Raw genomic sequence first — 9,311 nt, 5'->3', positions numbered from 1 at the left:
GAAGTGCCTATTCGCATCTTGGAAGCAGTTTTCAGAACCACCCGCACCAGGAGTATCAAGTTCCTGAAGATTCAATGGAGCAACCATACCGAAAAAGAAGCCACTTGGGAGCGAGAAGACTACATGAGGACTGAATTCCCAGATCTCTTTAGTACCTAGTTTTTCTTTAAGATCTCGGGACGAGATCTTTTGTAAGGGGGAAGGGTTTGTAACATCCAAAATTTCAAATAAATGAAAGAAGGAGTTTCCAATATTCCAAAAATGAGAACCAACAAAAACTTTTTAGTAGCTCATGTGCTATGCATAGTACCCATGTTTAATTCTTGTGCTATTGCTATGATGATTGTGTGTGTGCTTAGCAATGATGCTAAAACCCTAACATATGATCCAATGATCAATAAGGGAGAAGGAAAAAGAAATAAGAAAAATCCAATTCAACACATACATGGGCTTATGGCCATTTTGCAAAACTTTGACCTAGTCCATAATGGCTTATGCCAATGCTTGTGAAACATTAATGGACCAATAACAAACACTATTGCATCAAAGAAACACAAATCAAAGCAAAGGAAAAATCAAATTTGAGCTACATATGATAATGGTCAAATCTGCCCCTAATAAAATGTTATCCACTTTGAGCCTTTCTATTAAGCAAATCTTAAACCAAGCCCTTCCAACTCTTTCCACCTCATCCAAGAGCATATCAAGGTGAGCACTTTTTGTGTTGACCACCATAGTTGACTCTGCCTCATTTGCTTAATATAAGAATGACAAGTGGCAACATTGAAACAAAAAGTAGATCCTACACATTTTGAAATTTCACCAACCAACTCAACTTTGCACACCACCACCACCATTATGCTCCAAACATTATTTAAATCAACTCCACCAAAATTCATTGAAAAATTTGAAAGTTTGCTTCATGCGGCCATTTGACCGAACACTTGGTGTGCACCATTGCTGCCAACTACATACATGCTTTTGTCCAGTGTGTTTTTGCCTAAACCATCGATCATATGTCACCATTAGTACCCCTGCCTACTCCTTGCACGATGCCAGGCCTGGAGACGCACTGGTTTGCACAAAATAATCAAGAACCAAGCCATGCCGTGCATGGCATGACACACACACATGCCATCTCTCTTTCTATTCATTTCCACCATGCACCACTGTGTCAAACCACCTCCTCTCACTCTCCTATGCATGCTAGACACCGTGGTTGACCGAAAAGGAGCACCACATGCGCCAGCACGAGGACGCCCAGTGACGTCCACGATGCGCCAGAGCGCGCCGCGACACGCACTGGACGCGCCAGAGCGTCGAAGCCGCACGTCAGCCCTGTCCTCTATCTGCTCCCTCCTCTCGCCCGTGCACTCGCCGTTGACCCTGCCACCGCCCAGACATGCCCATCGGCCCGCTCGATGCCTGTAGACGACGCCATCGTCGCTGACGTCCGCCGCGGTACCGTGCGCCTCCGTCACGCTCCAGCCCTCGTCACTGCTTGGTTTTCCCCGCCGTCAAGCGCTGCGTGACCGCACTGACCCCGCCAACTCGCCCGCATCATCGCCCGAGCCATGCCGCCCCTGTAGACGCGTCGCCATGATCGACCCTCTCCACAGAGCCGCGGCACCTCCAGCCGCTATAAAAGGGGGCACTCCCCTCTCAACCCCTTCACACCGCCAGCTTCCCCTCCTCTCACTCGACCTCTTCCACCCTCTCCACTGCATCATTGCCCACCAGAGCCACCCAATTACATCGTCGGAGCCCGTAGCGCCGCCGCAGAAGGAGGAGACGATTGGCGCCACCTCCAGCGACGCCGCTTGTACCTGGAGCCTCGTCGTCGACGACAACGTCCCTGCGCACCTCGCCGACGACCGCCGGAGCACCGGTGAGCTCCCCAACCCCCTGCCCATGCCGCCAGCACGCCCATCTCTCGCCGGAGATGGCGACGGCTGTGCACCGTTCGATCCAAGTCTAATCGTGCGTCCCAGACAGAGCGTACCCCTTCGCTGTTTAAGTGGCGCTGACAGTGGAGCCCATTGTCAGGTGGCCCACTCGCGCGAGACGCGTAGCTGGGCCGGCCCATTTTCTTTTCCCTCTCTGGCCTGTTTTGCGTTCCCGCGCAAGCCCACCGTTTGAATTCAAACATTTCGAATTTAATCAAATTCCTCACTGATGCCATGTTCAAAATTAAATAGAAATAAATCTACTGGGCCAAATTTAATAAATTTTATATATTTGGAAAGCTGAGAAAATTATCTAAACAACTATACTGGTCTCAACCCTAGATTCATAGTAGAATTAATGTGATAAAAATAACAAGGCAGGGCCTTTTCAAACTTCAAACATTTATTAAAAATCAACCGAACCTTCTTTTGAGCTGATTCCAACTCTCAAAAATCACAATTCATATTGTCTATCTGAATATATAAAAATATGACATGGTTGTTACATATGATCATGGTCTAGATTAAATAATGGCTATATGGTTGTTCAAAACTATTTATTAAATCATATGAGAGTTATTTCTCTCATTTAAATCATTTTCCCAAGTAATTCAACATGAGGTAGGGACCTTGGTCTATATTATCCCATGTGATATTATTTGGTGATATTAAATTGTTAATGAGATAGTATTAAATTGCATGAGGTATATTACCTCATTTAAATCATTTTCCCAAATGATGATTATGAAGTGTTGACCTTGGTCAACATGGGTTCATATATTATTATTTGAGGAGATTAAACCTTAACAAGATTCAATGAGAGGAAATTATTTCTCCAATGAACTAAATAGAAACCCTAATCAATATTTGTAATGAGAGGAAATTATTTTTCTTAAAAATAAAACAAAGTCAACCAACATGTTAATAATGTTCTGATGCTAGAATAGCTTGTGTGAACCAATTGTGTGCTTAGCTTAGCTCTTATGCTTTGTTTGGTGATTGTTACCTCGTATCCGTTTTTAGACGCTAGTACCGAGGAGTACCAGGAGGAGGAGGTCTACTTCCAGGAAGAAGAAGACCACTTTGATCAATACACCAACCAAGGCAAGCTAATATTATTGCAAGTGCAAAGCTCTAATAGAGCAAGGCACCCTTATCTACTACTTCATGCTTAATGATCTCGTCCCAAGTTTTTACTTTACAAGCTTTATTGATTTTGGTTTATCAAAGTTTACTTTTTGATTCATGATTCGCTTGGTCCAGGTATAAAGTAGAACAAGAGCATCAAATCTAGCCTAAAGAAATACAAGCTAGTTAGCACCCCTCATGACTAGTTGCTAGTGCTAACAAATAAAATTGACTACTCTAGATGGGAACATGTGAAATGAAATGACTTTGAAAGATTTTGAAGGTGAATGTGACTTGAATGACATGATGAATTTGGTAAAAAAACTGATGGTTGGGTTCGGATGCGATACCATTACAATTATTTAGTACCCCCACAATACATGATTATGGGTAGGGCTTAACTGGAAGTTTATGCACCTTAGTATGGGTTCCCTCTAAACACGCGTCATAGGGGTTATGCCGAGGCTGCCTCCGTTGACAGTGAAATGATGTGAAATGACGTGAAATGAGGTGAATGTCCGGCCCAAGCACTGTGCAGTTCCTAGGCTGACGGTTTGTCTTCACTGGGAGGCCAAGATCATGGGGAGAGGTGCCTATACTAGGGTATGTAAGTGAAAGGTTATGGTTGATGATCCGTGTACTGAGTTACGATTATTCAGGGTTATCCCTGACGGATGTAATCAAAAGTTGTGGCATAAGGGTACAACCTCTGCAGAGTGTAAACCTATTCGAATAGCCGTGTCCATGGTTACGGACGATTGGAAAGGCCATACTGTTCCGTTGTCAGATGTTTTCTTAAAAATGAATGATGAATTGAATGGTGAACTTGACTTGAATCACAACTGAGTTGTGGTAATGACACTAATGTTCCCACTTGAGTTAGTTAGGTGTGAAGGAAGTTTACAAGGATCAAGAGAGAAGGATGATATTACATGATCAAGAAGAGTTAAAAGCCTAAGCTTGGGGATGCCCCCGTGGTTCATCCCTGCATATTTCAAGAAGACTCAAGCGTCTAAGCTTGGGGATGCCCAAGGCATCCCCTTCTTCATCAAAAACTTATCAGGTCACCTCTAGTGAAACTATATTTTAATTCCGTCACATCTTATGTGCTTTACTTGGAGCATCTGTGTGTTTTTATTTTGCAACTGAAGAGTCTTTTACTAAATGCTTATGAACTAAAATTGGCTTTATGAAAATAAACCTAGAGCTTAGCATCCCCTTAATAAAATTGATAGTACTTACACTAGTATTAGTTTGCGAGTACTTTAAAAGTACTCACAGCTGTGTCCCTGGCTATTCAAATGGCCAGACTATGAAGAGGAGCAGCAGTACCAAGATGACAGCCAGCAGGACATCTACGACAACTAGGAGCCTCTTCTAACGTCAAGCGTTGCCTGTGGAATAGATAGTCCACTACTACTTCGCTTCCGCTACTTGTTATGTTTGTTGATCATTAGATCAACTATTTGTGTAATATTGGATCATGTGATCTATTATTGTAAGACGACTATGGTTTGTAATGAATGATGACTGTATGATATCAACTGTTATGTCTCGCAACAACAATCTTCCTGGGATTGCGATGTATGGCATAATAGGCATCTGGACTTAAAAATCCGGGTGTTGACTGATACGTCTCCAACGTATCTATAATTTCTTATGTTCCATGCTACTTTTATGACAATACTCACATGTTTTATACATACTTTACATCATTATTTTGCATTTTCCGGCACTAACCTATTAACAAGATGCCGAAGCGCCAGTTGCTGTTTTCAGCTGTTTTTGGTTTCAGAAATCATACAAAGGAAATATTCTCGGAATTGGATGAAATCAACGCCCAGGGTCTTATTTTTCCACGGAGCTTCCAGAAGACCGAAGAGCATACGAAGTGGGGCCACGAGGGGCCGACACCATAGGGCGGCACGGCCTGCATGGGGCCCGCGCCGGCCTATGGTGTGGGGCCCCTGTGCCTCCTCCAACGCTGCCCTTCCGCCTACTTATACCCTCCGTCGCGAAAACCCTATTACCGAGAGCCACGATACGGAAATACTTCCAGAGACGTCGCCGCCGCCAATCCCATCTCGGGGGATTCAGGAGATCGCCTCGGGCACCCTGCCGGAGAGGCTCTACATCACCGGAGGGCTCTACATCACCATGCCCGCCTCCGGATTGATGCGTGAGTAGTTCATCCTTGGACTATGGGTCCATAGCAGTAGCTAGTTGGTTGTCTTCTCCTCTTGTGCTATCATGTTTAGATCTTGTGAGCTGCCTAACATGATCAAGATCATCTATTTGTAATGGTACATGTTGTGTTTGGCGGGATCCGATGAATATAGAATATTATGTCAAGTTGATTATCAATCTATCATATATGTGTTGTTTTTGTTCTTGCATGCTCTCCGTTGCTAGTAGAGGCTCTGGCCAAATTGATACTTATAACTCCAAGAGGGAGTATTTATGCTCGATAGCGGGTTCATGGCTCCATTGAATCTGGGACAGTGACAGAAAGTTCTAAGGTTGTGGATGTGTTGTTGCTACTAGGGATAAAACATCGATGCTTTGTCTAAGGATATTTGTGTTGATTACATTACGCACCATACTTAATGAAATTGTCTGTTGTTTGCAACTTAATGCTTGGAAGGGGTGCGGATGCTAACCTGAAGGTGGACTATTTAGGCATAGATGCATGCTGGATGGCGGTCTATGTTCTTTGTCGTAATGCCACTGATTAAATCTCATAGTGATCATCATGATATGTATTGAATCTTTATTTGTCAATTGCCCACCTGTAATTTTTTCACCCAGCATGTTATTTATCTTATTGGAGAGACACCACTAGTGAACTGTGGACCCCGGTCCATTCTTTTACATCTGAAATACAATCTACTGCAATCTCTGTTCTTTGTTGTTCTTCGCAAACAAACATCATTCTCCACACCATACGTTTAATCCTTTGTTTTCAGCAAGCCGGTGGGATTGACAACCTCACTGTTATGTTGGGGCAAAGTATTTTGATTGTGTTGTGCAGGTTCCACGTTGGCGCCGGAATCCCTGGTGTTGCGCCGCACTACACTCCTCCACCAACAACCTTCACGTGGTCCTTGACTCCCTCTTGGTTCGATAACCTTGGTTTCTTTCCGAGGGAAAACTTCTCGCTGTACGCATCACACCTTCCTCTTGGGGTTCCCAAACGGACCTGTGCTTCACGCGTCATCAAGACCGTTTTTACAGCGCCGTTGCCGGGGAGATCAAGACACGCTGCAAGGGGAGTCTTCCACATCCAATCTCTTTACTTTGTTTTTGTCTTGCTTTACTTTATTTTATTTTATTTTATTGTCTTGTTTGCTCTATATTAAAAACACAAAAAAATTAGTTGTTTACTTTATTTCATTTGTCTTGTTTACTTGCTCTATATCAAAAACACAAAAAAATTAGTTACTTATCTTTACTTTATTCTATTTCCTTAGTTTACTTTTATTACTGCTACAATGGGTACTCCTGAAAATACTAAGTTGTGTGATTTCACTAGCAAAAATAATAATGATTTTATAAGTACTTCTATTGCTCCACCTGCTACTACAGCAGAATTCTATGAAATTAAACACCGCTTTCTTGAATCTTGTTATGAGAGAGCAATTTTACTGGTGTTAGTAATGATGATGCTGCTTGCCCATCTTAATAATTTTGTTGAACTTTGTGAAATGCAAAAGTATAAGGATATAGATGGTGATATTATAAAACTGAAATTGTTTCCTTTCTCATTAAGAGGAAGAGCTAAAGATTGGTTGCTTTCTTTGCCTAAGAATAGTATTGATTCATGGACTAAATGTAAAGATGCTTTTATTGGTAAATATTATCCCCCTACTAAGATTATATCTTTGAGAAGTAGCATTATGAATTTTAAGCAATTTGATAATGAACATGTTTCTCAAGCATGGGAGAGAATGAAATCTTTGGTAAAGAATTGCCCTACCCATGGACTAACTCCTTGGATGATCATCCAAACCTTTTATGCAGGATTGAATTTTTCCTCAAGGAACCTATTGGATTCAGCTGCTGGAGGAACTTTTATGTCCATCACCTTAGGCGCCGCAACAAAGCTTCTTGATGATATGATGATCAATTACTCTGAGTGGCATACTGAAAGAACTCCTCAAGGTAAGAAGGTAAATTCTGTTGAAGAAACCTCTTCTTTGGGTGATAAGATTGATGTTATTATGTCTATGCTTGTTAATGGTAGATCTCATGTTGATCCTAATAATGTTCCTTTAGCTTCATTGGTTGCTCAAGAAGAGCATGTTGATGTGAATTTCATTAAGAATAATAATTTTAACAACAATGCTTATAGGAATAATTATGGTAACAACAACTATAGGCCATATCCTTCTAATAATGGTAGTGGTTATGGTAGATATGTTTTGCCTAGTGAGGAAAGGATACTGAAAATTGAAAGAACCACTAAGAGCTTTATGCAATCACAATATGAGCAAAATCAATTGTTTACTAAAACTATGAATAAACAATCTGCCTTGTTGAAAAATATAGGAAATCAACTTGAAAATTTGAATGTGAAAATTTCTGGTTTGCAAACTAAACTTTCAAATGCTGAAAATCGAATCTCATATATGTCTGAATCACAATCTTCTTTAATTAATAAAATGGCTGCTAAACCGGAGGATAATGATAAAAAAATTCTTGCTAAAACAAATGCCATCCAAGTTCGCATTAATGATAATATTAGAATGTTAGCTGAATTGCATGCTAGGTGGGATAGAGAAGAAAAAGAAAAACTTGCTAAAGAGAATAAGATAACTAAAGTCTGGACTATTACCACCACTAGTAATGTTGATTCTTCACATGTTGCTAAACCTCCTACTATCAATGGTAAAATAATTGGTGTTGGCAATGTTTCTACTCCTAGTACAAAGCGTGCAAAATTGCCTGAAGCTGCTGAAAACTGTTTGTGATAATAGTGCTGAAATTTTTCAGAATGCTGTAGATCATAATGGTTTAGATTTTGATGATTGTCATATTACTGAAGTTATTAAGTTCCTAGAAAAACTTGCTAGAAGTCCTAATGCTAGTGCTATAAATTTAGCCTTTACAAAACATATTACAAATGCTCTCATTAAAGCTAGGGAAGAGAAATTAAAACGTGAAGCTTCTATTCCTAGGAAGTTGGAAGATGGTTGGGAGCCCATCATTAAGATGAAATTCAATGATTTTGAGTGTAATGTTTTATGTGATCTTGGTGCAAGTATTTCTGTTATGCCTAAGAAAGTTTATGATATGCTTGACTTGCCACCACTGAAAAATTGTTATTTGGATGTTAATCTTGCTGATAATTCTGTAAAGAAACCTTTGGGGAGGATTGATAATGTTCGCATTACGGTTAACAATAACCTTGTCCCCGTTGATTTTGTTGTCTTGGATATTGAATGCAATGCATCTTGTCCTATTGTCTTGGGATGACCCTTTCTTCGAACTGTTGGTGCTGTTATTGATATGAAAGAAGGAAATATTAAGTATCAATTTCCTCTCAAGAAAGGTATGGAACACTTCCCTAAGAGAATGAAGTTGCCTTTTGATTCTATTATTAGAACAAATTATGATGTTGATGCTTCTTCTCTTGATAATACTTGATTTGCACTTTACGTGCCTAGGCGAAAGGCGTTAAAGAAAAGCACTTCTTGGGAGATAACCCATGTTTTTATTTTACTACTTGTATTGTTGAGTCTTGGAAGTTGTTACTACTGTAGCAACCTCTCCTTATCATGTTTTTGTGCCAAGTACGGTCTCTATGGTAAAGTTGATGCTAGATTTGGATTCTTGCGCGAGAAACAGTTTCTGTATGCGTCACGAATTTGCGTAGATCTCTCTGTAGAAAAATCAAAAAAATCTGCCAATTTAGTGCGTGATCCAAAGATATGTACACAACTTTCATTAGTTTTGAGTTTTTCCGTTTGAGCAAGTTAAGTGCCTCTGGAAAATTCGTCTTTACGGACTGTTCTGTTTTGACAGATTCTGCCTTTTGTTTCGCATTGCCTCTTTTGCTATGTTGAATGGATTTCTTTGTTCCATTAACTTTCAGTAGCTTTGTGCAATGTCCAGAAGTGTTAAGAATGATTATGTCACCTCTGAATATGTGAATTTTTGATTATGAACAAACCCTCTAATGAGTTTGCTTTAAGTTTGGTGTGGAGGAAGTTTTCAAGGGTCAAGAGAAGAGGATGA

The sequence above is a fragment of the Lolium rigidum genome, chromosome 6, assembly GCF_022539505.1.
Source record: "Lolium rigidum isolate FL_2022 chromosome 6, APGP_CSIRO_Lrig_0.1, whole genome shotgun sequence".
Classification (NCBI taxonomy): Eukaryota; Viridiplantae; Streptophyta; class Magnoliopsida; order Poales; family Poaceae; genus Lolium; species Lolium rigidum.
The sequence above is the reverse complement of the archived record's forward strand: the minus strand, read 5'-3'. Positions refer to the sequence as shown.